This window comes from Rhinolophus hipposideros (genome assembly GCF_964194185.1).
Source record: "Rhinolophus hipposideros genome assembly, chromosome: 14".
NCBI classification, from domain to species: Eukaryota; Metazoa; Chordata; class Mammalia; order Chiroptera; family Rhinolophidae; genus Rhinolophus; species Rhinolophus hipposideros.
Genome location: NC_138060.1, coordinates 28,882,202 through 28,894,420, shown reverse-complemented (window position 1 = coordinate 28,894,420; position 12,219 = coordinate 28,882,202). Strand labels below are relative to the sequence as shown.

Genomic DNA, 12,219 nt, shown 5'->3' with positions numbered 1-12,219 from the left:
CTCTGGCCATAGAATTCTGCATTCACTTTCTTTCAGCATTTTAAAGCTGTTTTCAGACTTCCATCTTTTCTGTATTGGGTCCTAACTGGAAGTCTGGTGTGTTATCTGGGCCACCTCTTTCATGAACGTAGAATTCAGGTTTTTGTCTCCCAAGTGGCTATGAAACTTCAGAAAGCTCCACCAGTTTCCCACTCTCCTCTTGTCTCGATTGGCTTCTAATTGTAAAATGAGAGGGATAGACTCTTGGTTCATTCATCCATTCATCCAATTTTTATAAAGCATGTGCTAGGTACTGGTGTAGATGAAATAGATAGCCCGAATCCTTATTGCCCTTTGATTCTTTCTCAATGAGATTTGTGTGAGTTCATCTAGTGCTTGTTCGTTTCTTTTTTCCTTAGAAACATCTTTCGGTTGGGCTGAGTTTAGAGGACGAAGATGACTGTTTAGACCTATGATTCAGCAAATTACTCCAGTTCTTTGGGATTGTTTTGGGCGGGCTTAAGGTCAGGTTCCGGAGCCATCTCTTATTTTTATGTAACGTAGTTATTTTGTGTTCTGTTCTTCCGGATTTGCTTTGTAATTAAATTTCACCTAGATAGATGGTAAAATGAGTTTTCCTTCCCTAGTTGCTCTCAGGAGGGGAAGGGGCTAGTATAATAAGCTAACTGGGGATGGGGAGAAGGGATTGCAGCTGGTAGCTGGGAAAAGGAATCATGCATACATAAGTAATAGAGAACAGACCACCCTTGAGCGGGGAGGCTTGCATTACAGTATTTTTTTAAAAATGCATGTGTTAGGGAGGAGAGTCCAGCATTTTTAGCATTTTGCAAGATATTTATTAGGTTGGTACAAAAGTAATTGCGGTTTAAAAGGTTAAAAAATTTAAAAAAAAAAAAAATTGCAAAAACCGCAATTACTTTTGCACCAACCTAATATCTCCCTCAGGCCCTGGGGTTGCCAAGAAGGGCGTGGAAACATGCATGGGGCAATTTTATATCTTTATATCTCTTTATATCTTCATTTGATAGTCTCTACTATATTAATCAACATAAATTTATTACGGATAATTTTTATTTTCACCTTTATTTTTATGTACTTTGTATTTTTCCAAGTTTCCACAAGGAGTCAGCACTTCTTTTATAATTAGAGAAACAAAATCCATGGTAAATGGAATTTTAAAATAATATTTGTAACCCAGATACTGTGATGGATGCAAAAGAAATGTTTTGTGCAGATGGATAATTCTGTGGTAAGACAGGATTGCCTGGTCCAAAAAGCACCCCACTCCCTCCCCCAGAGGGCTCCCTGGTATTGGTACCTCAGGCTCTGATCCTGACTATTTGTCTTCCCCCATAGTCAAGTCCCTCTAACGGTGGCAACAGAAGCCCATTGTTTCTCTAAGTCCATAGCACAAACCAAAGGAGACTGTGCAAATATTTGCTCAATTTTTGTTCAACGGGTTGAAATTGAATTGAAGATGGGCACCTGCTCCCTGGCCGCTCTCTGTCTAGGCAAAGATTGCTTGTGTAAAACGACAGCTAATGTTGCCTAGCAGAATATGCATAACTTGGGTGAGCCTGGGCCTATTTTTGTAAGATGGGAGGGTTCAGCTTTCAATGATTTTTGAGAGTTTCGCTGGGGGCCAAGATGTGTATTTGGAAAACACAACAGAGCAGGCTGGGAATAGAATATGGAGACCATGGTTATAAGGCAAAGGCACTGCACTTTTTCCTTTATACTGTTTTACAGTCTGTGATGGGCATGCTTGCTCTTCTATCAGATGAACAATGATGATGGTTACTATTTTGCAGTAACCAATGTGCCAGGAATTATGCTATAGGCTTGGACTACTCAAGACTCTTTTGTTTGCAAGTGACAGAAAAACCAATTCTAATTTGCTTGGGGGAAAGTGGGGGATTTATTGGACATGTAATTGAAAAATCCAGGCCCTGGTTTCAGGAATGACAGAAAGCTGCCTATCTCTTGACTCTGCTTTCCTGTAGGTTTGCTACAATCTCTGGCATACCCTCCCCAGGTGCTGGCCAGATGGCCAAGGTCGACATCCTATCTCCTCAATAACCACAAAGGAAAGAGGTTTGATGGGCGTAAAGGTCTTGAGATGCCTCCCATATATATTTTCCTTATAGGAACTTTTCCTGTAGCCCCTTCCTCCTTTATGGCTCAGCCCTGAGGTGTTATTGCCCGAAGGGGCAGGACCACTCAGAACACAAAATCCACAGGGAGGAGGAAGGAGACATCTCCTCCAGAAGGGAAGGTGGCATAGAAGCCCTCAGGGAATAGCGAATGTGAGGACAGAGACTGAAGAGAATGAGCCTAGGCAGAGCACATGTGGGTTCCCAGAGGGGCCTGAGGCCACCTCTGGGCCAGGTCTTCACCTAGGGAGGTGTATGGTATAAAGTCGGAAATCCCAGGTATGTTGAGGAGGAAGATGAAAGCAGCGATGGCCTGTGCCCCATTTTCTGTTTGGAACTCTGCCCCAGAATGTCTAGGGCCAACACAGGAGGGCTGCAGCAAAGTGAAGTGCTGGTGTGGCGTATTTTGTGGGTTCCAAATGGTGCCTCTGAGTCACCTACAGTCCTCCTGGGACAGAGAAGGGATCCTAGAGCAGCCACATGTTCCCTGTGGGGCATGAAAAAGTAGCTGCGAAAGAGGGAACGACTCAACATGGGGTCACCGTGTCTGGGAGAACAAGATAGACAGGTGACCGAATCCTGCCAATCTGACTCAGGCCCAAGCCTTGTGGGAATGGTCGACAAAGAAGCTGTTTTTCTGCTGGATTTATCGCTGGGAAGTTGTGAGCCTGGATCTGCTGGGGTCTCACATGGGGCCTGAGAGTATAGTTCACATGGAAGGAAGCGAAACTGAGACATGGAGACTCCCTGAAGTCTTTAGTCCCTAGAATTCAATCCAGGCTTGAAGCACTTGTGCCCTGGGCTTTTCATTTACATAAGCCAATCAATTCTTTTTTTATTTAAGCAAGTGTGAATTGGGTCGTTGGTCATTTACAGCAGAAGGTGCCCTAACTAACCCATGTTGGGAAGAGGGAGGCAGCACCAGTCCAGGCATAGAGCCTGGAATTAGTGAGAGGACAATCAAGAGGAGCCTGTAGATGGACATGTTGGCTGGGATGGGGTGCATGAGAGCCAGGTAGGAAAGTCTAGGGTGATGCTAAAGGTGAGTAAAAGATTTTGTGCTGGGAGATACATGGGGTTGTGTCAGCAGTCAGGGCAGAAAGGAGCTGAGGACAGTGTGGCCTTATGGGAATGAGGCGAGAAGAGAAGGTTAGCAGGGTTTGGAAGCAAATACTGACTGGACATTCAGCCTTCAGGTGAGGAAGGTATCCCAGGTGGCTGGGAGAGGGGTGAGACCACAGGGTAGATGGGGTTGGGAGCCGCGGAGAGAGAATTTGGTGCAAGACATGCTGATTTGAGATGGAAAACCAGAGAGTAGGTAGAAATACGGGTAAAATATCTGGATATAGTGGGTAGATAGGGAGCTATCAATACAGGAGTGAAACCAGAGGCCAAAGGACTAGCTCCTCTAGAAAGGGTGCCTTTAAGTACATACTGATGAGTGTCTCTTTTGCTGGAGGCCAGTTGTGCTAGGGCTCACTGTAGACCTTGAACTGACACCACAGACCTCTTTCACGATCGCAGTTGGTCAGATTATCTCCCACAGAGAAACCGTGTAGGAATCACCACCAGCTGGACCCCAACATTTGAAATGACACACACAGGAGGTGTCAAATAAAGTGAAACTCTCAGACGCCTCACAGAGTTGTAGACATCTGTCAAGCGCTTCAGGGACTTGCTCCGAGGAAGCATCGGGGCTGGGAGAGAGGCTGCGCGGACCGCGACCTCCGAAGGGCGCCCGCAGACCATCCTGAGACAGAGCATCCGCGAGGTCTCCGGCTGACACACCGGGCCGGATGTGGTCGGCGCCGGAAGAGAAGCGTGGAGCAGGCCGAAGGGGAGGGGCGGGGGGCTGGGGCACCGTGGCGAGAATCGTGACATTTTGGGGTCCACACGGTAGTGGGAACCGGGCGGTGGCAGACTCCAAACACGCTCATCCAGCCCAGCACCGGGACCAGGGTGGCGCCGGGCCGGGTATACGGCCCAAAGTGGCCCCCACGAGGGCCCCGGGCCCGGGCCGGATCTGGGTACTCCTGCCGAAGTCAGCGTCCACGCAGTCCACGGTCCCAAGTCTGGCGGTGGGAGGCGCGCGCATGTGGCCGCGGTCACTGTACACTGGGGTGCCCGTGGCCGTAGCTTCTGCCGGCCGGGTTCTCCGCAGAGTGGCCCGTCTCTAGGCGCTGTGTGGCCTCAAGGACCCAGCGTCCTCTCCGTAACCCCTCATGCGCCCTTGTCCCCAACCGGACCGCCCCGCCTCGGCGCCTCCGGGGCGGAGCTCCAAGGCGCCTGGTGCCCGGCGGGCCGAGCCCCGAGCGCGGCGCGATCAGCAGGCGGCGCTGTGGGCTGTCGCGCTGTCCCGTGGGCCGTGCGCGCGGCCCTCGCCTCCCCTCGCGCCGGGCGGAGCAGGCGGCGAGCGCAGAATAGGGCGCGCGGCGGCGGAGCTGGGGCCCGGCCGGGACCATGGGCGGTGAGCATGGTGCGGGCTGGGGCCCAAGGGGTCACCGTTGGGGATGAGCGGCGTGGAGACTCCAAGCGGGCAGGCGTCCCAGGGTCTGGAGTTGGGCGCCCGGGGGAGTCCCCTGGACGCCCCGGCAGTGTCTCCAGTGGGAGAGTGGTGGCGGGGCTGGGGTCGGCTTCCGAGCACTGGTCGGAACCCCGCAACTAAACGCCCTCCTGCATCCCCGCGCCCTCCTCAGAGCCCAGGCCCCCGACTCCCTCCCTGCCCCAAGCCACCCACCCCGCGCCCCTGTCCTAGCCCCCGCCGCCTCTCCAAGCCCCCGCACCCTGGAACCCGTGCTGCGATTGCGCCGCCTTCTTCCCAAGCCCTCGCCCTCACCCCGGGTGGGCGCCTCGTCCCCTCCACCCCCCCGCCCCCCCCCCCCGCCTCCCGCTCCCACACCTCCAGCCCCGCGCCCCTCCCGCCCCGCGTCCCCGCCCCGCCAACCCGCTCCGGCTCGGCCCCCGCCCTCCTGTAGCGGGATGCCAGCCCGCACTCGCGCTCCCCGAACCCCCGTTCCCGGGCAGTTCCGAACCCTCCCGTCTGCAGGTAAGAAGGCGGCGGCAACTTTTCCGCGGCCTTTCTGGGGGTGCGGCTGGCTCCTCCTGGCGGCTACCTGCGTGGGGCGTCTGCGCGTGTCCCGGGGCCCCGCGCGGGGCCGCTCCGGGCGCAGGCTGACGTGCCTGGCAGCTCAGGCGGGGACTGCGTGGTTCCCACCGCACTGCGCTGCTTTTGCTCGTGAACTTGAATATGTCGCGATCTTTTGTCCCACACGTACACACACAGTTGCATCTGCTTGGGACAGGTTGCTTTCTTTGTGGCTGCAGCGGTCTTTCCAGTTGTACCTGGGGATGGTGAAAGGCTGAGTGGTGCGGGCGGATGTGGAGCCATATTTTCCAGCTGGGGCTCGGCATTCAGCTGTAGAGAAGGGGCTCCGTGGGGAGCCAGGCTGTTACCGCCTGGCTAGCCAGTGTCTTCGTGGGAAGGCTAGGATGCTTTGTGAGCATTCAAAAAGTGAATCAGGACAGATGTGCGATCAAATCGGTGCGAAGGGGCAAGTGTGAGGTGGATGGCCAAGGGGACCTCGAGAGGATTTCTCAACTTGGGGACATTTGTTGCTCTTTGCAGAAGGCCCTCGGATGAAACCGAGTGTGGAGCAGACAGTGCCGAGGCCAGCCTTCCAAACGTGACGTGACTGTAGACGGGGCTTGGCAACCACTCCTTCTCCTCAGAGGTGTTGGTGCCCAGTCTGGACATCTGTGGGAAGAGAGTTTAAAGCAGATGGTTTGACAAGCCTCCTGTTCTCTGGAGAGAGGCGGACATGCACGGTTACAGCTTGAAAGCCAGTGCGTGAAGCTTAACACCCCCCCTACCCCCACCCCCCTTCTCCTGGCTTTCCTTAAGTCTTGGATTAAATTAATTGCCAATTGCAGAGAAAGGACATGTAGGGGGTAAGTCTCTTTTAGGGATGAGCTCCTGGCCAGCCCACCCTCACTGATGTGTGGGAGGCTGCTTTGGGGCACCAAGGACAGGAAGGACCACCTGGCCTCTGGAGCACAGCACCCCCAGCATTTGTGAAACTGATATCCATACCTTTTTTTCTTTTGATTGGCTTGAATAGTACTGAGCTCAATATTCCTTCACTCTTAAATAGTGAATTAATAAGTAACTAGCCCTGGGTCACACTGGGGCTCAGAAGGCTTTCTCGGAGTGGCCACACATTCCTGCGGGCATCTCCTTAGCCCTTACCACTCTGCTCTGTGATGAGTTGTTGACCATCACATGCCCCACTGGCCAGGGGAGGAGGTGGAACTATCACTGTGGCCCCAGCACCCAGCCTGGCACCCTGTAAGTGGTAGGTACTCAGTGTTTGTCTAGTAAAAAAAGAAAAAAATGGATCCTCCTCTTAAATGCAGTCTGTCTGAGTCTATAACCTATGTTTTTCCATTGTGCTGCACTATTTTCAAAATGTCCTTAAATTAATCAAATCTCATGTGTATGTGTGTATATATACATATATTCTCATTAGAGACAAACTCATTTCTGTGTGTATTTGGGCAGAGAGCTCAATTTATGGATCAGGCTCTGACAGCTAGGTCCTAACCTCAGTGGGGACTCCAGAATTTCCAGGAAGTAAAGCAGTTGTTCTTATCCCAGAATTGGGGTGAGAGGGTGATGGGCACTGTGGGATTTAAGGCTGTTTGCTGAGGGGCGAGTCCTGCACAGCTTAAACTACAGGGCCCTGAGCTGCAGCCACAGCTCCCTTAGGCACCCCCTCATCCCTGCCCATGATGGAGGAAACACTCAGGGACACCAGCTGCCACTTGCGGAGGCCACTGGCTACTTCAGATTGCACCATCTTCACTCCAGTAGGCGCTGCCCACCCCAAATAACCGCTTTCCAAGCAGAGCTTGAGGCGTCCCTTCTTGCACATTTCTGGCAATGTGATTTGCAGCTCTGCTGGGGGGAGGGAGGCAGGTGTTTTGGGATGGTGTTTCTGGCCGAGGTGGCTGTGACCCACTGGCACATGGAGCAAAGTCCAGTTCTTCTGACTCTGTCAAAGGTCAGCTCTGGAGAATACAGCCAGAGGCTGAGGGGACGGGATCACCCTGTGGCCCCTTTTCTCAGGAATCCGGGAAGAGCTGGAATTCAGACTGTCACTTGCTGCACTACCCACAGTTTCACGGCTGTCATGGGCTTATCTTTCTTACCCAGACTATCTCTGTCTCCAGGTCTGGCTTTTACCCAGAATTCCTGCAGGTGGTGAAAATCTATTTTCTAGAAGAGGTTTAATTAATGCCTGCAACTTGTGAGTGAGAGAGAAAAAGAGGGAGGGAGAAAGGGTGGGAGGAATGAGGCTGACTGCTCCGGAGGTGGGTAGGCAAAAGATGGGAGAATAGCCAAGGTCCTAAAAATTCAGAGGAGATTTCAACCCTGGAACAAGGTTCTTGGTTGGTGGATTAGGACTTGCTCCCACATTCTGGTGTGGGCGTTACCATCAGGAGCAAAGTCACTGCAACAAGAAAAATGGCCCTGAAATGACCTGAAATAAGGTTTCTGGGCCCACTGTTCTGGCTTCCAGAAAGCTTTGAAAGCCAGCCGAGAGATGAGCTTAGCAAGATGGGAGAGCACTGAGCCATTTTAAGTTTTTGAATGAAGGTTGTGCCCCTTTGGATATGGTGGCTTGAGCGACTTTGGTCTGGGGGCGCCACCTCACACCTGAGCTGCTGAAGGAAGGGCGAGTCAGGGGAGTGGCTAAGGTAGAAGCAGCCAGGAGGGTCTGTGCACCCGCATTTAGGGGTTGAAGAAGAGGCACCGGGTGCCTTCTGATGGGGTGGTGGGCATTTTGACAGAAGCAGCCTCACAGGGCCCTGTCTGGAACCTGCTCGGCAGCCTTGCAGATGGCTTAGGACCTGTGGAAGTCCACAACCCAGAGGTACTGCAAAGCACCCGTTAACCAGGAATGAATTACAGGGTCTGCTCTGAGTCCAAAAGGTAGGAGTGGCCTCTGAGCCACAGACTGCAGCCTGCTGGCCTCCACCCTAGAACCAGCAGACTGCCCTGAATGCCTGGGCCTGGCTTGGGAAAGCCACTGCTTTTTGGAAAGGAACATGTCAGCCAGCTTCCTTCCAGAGCATGAAGGAAGTTAATGATTAAAAAGGCACCAAGAAAAGACCTTGGAGGAGCTTTGTGGAGTAGTTCCTGCAGCCAGGAGGCCGCCTTCACGTATCCTCTTGGCCGGGTCGTCCGTGCGTCCCTCTGTCTCTCCCTTTCTGTCTTCCTCCCCTGCCCCAGCTCCATCCTTTTGCACTGTACACACTGGTATATACACTACACACACCTCCTTTGTGCTGGTGCTCTGCGGCAGGGGAGAGATGGGGCAACTCACACATCTAGTAGTAGCAACTGTAGAACCTCGAACATTCTGTTTGCATTGTCACTTCCCCAACATACACACATTCACGTTTCTGTACTACTAGGCATACCTTTTTTCATCTGCTTATTACCACTTTCAGTGCCTCTGTGTATCAACCAACTTCCTTAGAGAGAGAGCTATAATCAATAGCATAGAAACTGGAGCTTTAAAACACAGACTGAGTTGAAAATTATTGCACCTAGTTTTGACACCCCCTCGCCCTCCTCTTCTCTCAACTCCTGTGTGTGGTTAGAGTCATCATTGATACCAAATTTACAGACAGTTTGAATACTATCTGTCCTCCCCCTCAATTATATGGATACAGGTGTCTTTCCAACCAACAAAACTGCAGCTTACTTTCTTAGACCTACCTCATTCTTGGATCCAACCCCAAACTTCAGGCCTTTAGAGCTTTAGTAATATCACTTTGAGCTTGTGACGTATGAAATAAAATGCTCTTGCTTGCTAATTTTGTCATCTGCTAAGATAGGAGAATCTGAAGTTGGAGTAAGACATTGCCTCGTTAACTCTTTATGCTTCTAAAATGAATGAAGCAGTGGGATTAAGGTAGAGGAAAGTTATTAAAGTTATAGTAGGACTGTCTGGAAGCTCAAATAAGAAGGGAGGGACAGAATCTTATGGGAATTATTAAGCTTTAAACATTGTTACTAAAATGTGGAGAGATACGTGGGAACTTCTATAGTATAGGAAAGGACAGAATTTTGAAAAGTATAGATTGATTAGTATAGAAATTTTGATCTGTCATTATGTTGAAATATGCTAATTATTATGATCATACATTATACTTACACAGTACTTTTTATAAGTAGGCAACTATATCCCTGATCTCGTTCAATCCTTCAAGAGAGTCTGGTATCTTCTTAGAGATAGAGAAACAGGACCACAGGGGGTTTAAAAGGCTTCCCCTAGAATTCACATATCGTGAACAGAGAATACAATGTAAACCTAGATATTTCTGCTACAATTGCTTGATAACCAAATGTGGTTCCATAGTTACTTGAAAATTATGGGTGGTCTCCAGCTTAGGTGTTGATTTTCCTTAACAGTCGAACAAACAGCAACAGAGTATGCTTAGCATCCCCAGAAACCTCCTGGGAGATTCCTCCGGGTTTGGGGATGTCAGAGGTTCTCTGGTGACTTCCTAATACTGGCGGACCTGACTTTGGTTGTGCGTGCTGCACAGTGCCGTGGTTAAGAGTATAGATTCGGAAGCCAGACTGGCTTTGAATCCTGGATCTACCATTACTAGCTTTGCATCGTTGGGCTAATTTCTTAACCTCTCTGTGCCTCAGTTTATTCATTTGTAAAACTGGGCTGATGATAATAATACCTACCCCCGTGTATCGTTGTGAAGCTGAAATGAGATTGTATATGACAATCTTAGAGCAGTGCCTTGCACATACTACGTGCTTTAAAAAGGGTTAGTGGTTATCACTCGTCATTCATTCCCTAAAAATATATTCATGTTTCCAGCAGACTGCACTGAGACGATGAATATAGGCAGGAAAATGGATAAGACACACATAGTGCTTGTCCTCACAGAACAGAGGACATTCTACTTAAGTTCACAGCAAAGGACATGAATGGCAATTCAGACGTCTCTCCGCTGCTCATCTGGCTCTTGGCCATCTGTCTGTCATAGCTGTGAGAGACTGGGGTGTGGCCTAGTGTTGGCCATGGGGGGGAGGGGACTGATGACCGTTAGCCAGTGTACACTGGTATGACGTGGCCTTGCCAGCTATTTAAGACAGGTACTCATTTGATTGGTCTGTGTCTGACACGTGCTGGTTGTTAATGTAACTATCACTCTTGGCCGAGGGTTGTTAGTAGGAAGTGTGATAAGAGACCACACACTCAGTATGTACTCACCGTGTTGCCAGCACAGTTCTTGGTCCTGGTTGACAGCGTACTGCCCTAGCCAGTGTTTCGGACTGCCTCTTCAGCAGCCCCAGAAGCCCAAGAGATCACCAGAGACCCAGTTCTCTGGGTGAGGAATGGCATAGCTGCTCCTGAGGGCAGGCAGGGGACCCAAGGCCAAAGGCCAGAGCACCGTATTTCCTGTGTCTTCCAGCCGGTCTCTGGGAAACCGTGTTGACAGCCTTGGGTTTAATAACTGGTCCTGCAAAGGGCGGTCCTTCATCCTCAGCCTTTGCCCTCACTGGCTCCCTGTGTCCTCCCTGTGTCATGCGGGAGCAGGCAGCCTGCCCAGCTAGCCCCTGCCGTCACCCAGCTGGCGGAGGCTTCCAGGAACAGGCCTGAGGACTAGAGAGACCTTCTGCGATTGCTGCCCCGGGAGCCTGAGCACTTCTCTGCCTTGTGAGTGTGATTAGCATACCCTCTGCTCTGCACTGGAGTACTGTATACTAATAAGTGGCAGTCAGACTGGAAACCTGACCACCCCACTGCCTGCTTATTTTTAAACTACTGGAATTTAAAGTCAATGAGACTTTGTCTTTTGTTTTAATACTTGCCCCACACTTGGAAAACAAAGAAATAACAAATAATGATGTTCATAAAAAAACAAAACAAAACAAAACATTTACTTGTATGTAAGCAGAATTGAATTAAAAGAAGGAAAACCTTGGGGTAGCCGGGTGGCTCAGTTGAATAGAGCGCGAGATCTGAACAACAGGGTTACTGGTTCGATTCCCACATGGGCCAGTGAGCTGCGCCTCCACAACTAGACTGAAGACAACGAGCTGCCAATGAGCTCAGTTGATTAGAGCCTGAGCTCTAAACAACAAGGTTGCTGGTTCAATTCCTACATGGGCTGTGCCCCCTGCAACTAAAGATTGAAAATGGAAACTGGACTTGGAGCTGAGCTGCACCCTCCACAACTAGATTGAAGGACAGTGACTTGGAGCTGATGGGCCCTGGAGAAACACACTGTTCCTCAATATTCCACAGTAAAGTAAAATAAAAAAACAAGGAAAACCTTTTCTCCAGTTTCCAAATGGTTCCCCTAGGTGCTCTGACTTCTCTGGTTTTAGTTGCCTGTTGATTTCCCAGGTAATCAACTGGGGTCTTTTGCCCCCAGTTTGTTTCCATCATAGTTCCTAATAGAAACACAGACCTGAAAAAAAATCAAAGCTTGGACACTTATGGTCAAAGGTTATGGCATGGACAGTATACATATATATATATACATATATATTTGGCTGTCTTCAGGGTGAAAAATTACTGTGTCTTTGAAAAAGAAATTATATTTTAGGTGATGGCTAACGTCAGCAGGCAAGATCTAAGCAAGGCTGCCTTATCCTTAGTTCACATAATTTCCAGCATTTCTAAGTTAATGGCGTATGATTTTTTATTTTTTCCTCTCGTGCGTCTTGCTGTAATGACTGCTGATTGTCTTGAAACAGCTGCATTAATTGACGGTGTTTAACGACTCAGCGTATAGCAAGTAATTGCAGTTGGCTTGGCTGAGCACAGCACATTCTTTCCACTGACTTTTTAGCTTGAGGAGTGTTTGCTCTGCGTGCAGGATGCCAGAAGGGGAGCTGGGAACTCCTCGCCTCTGCCCACACTCCACTGGGACAGCATGTGTCATCACAGCATCCCGTTCCCACTGTCTCAGGATTGTCCCCTCATGGGCCCCATTTGACTGGCAGCTCCTGGAGGCCCGGGGCCAC

At 50.3% G+C, this 12,219-nt stretch overlaps 1 protein-coding gene across 5 annotated transcripts in view; it reads left to right on the top strand.

Annotated features, from left to right (window-relative positions):
• The first annotated feature begins 4,506 nt into the window (after positions 1-4,506).
• Positions 4,507-12,219, top strand: part of PXYLP1 (2-phosphoxylose phosphatase 1) — a 65,693-nt gene continuing 57,980 nt past the window's right edge. Inside the window, exons 1-2 of one of the 5 annotated variants that reach the window (XM_081071541.1) lie at positions 4,507-4,620; positions 5,779-5,996. The gene's annotated coding sequence lies outside the window, so the exon portion shown is untranslated. Of the gene's footprint in view, positions 4,630-5,166; positions 5,200-5,778; positions 5,997-12,219 lie in introns of those variants that run through there. The other 4 variants (XM_081071542.1, XM_081071539.1, XM_081071540.1 and 1 more) reach the window with 4 other exon arrangements.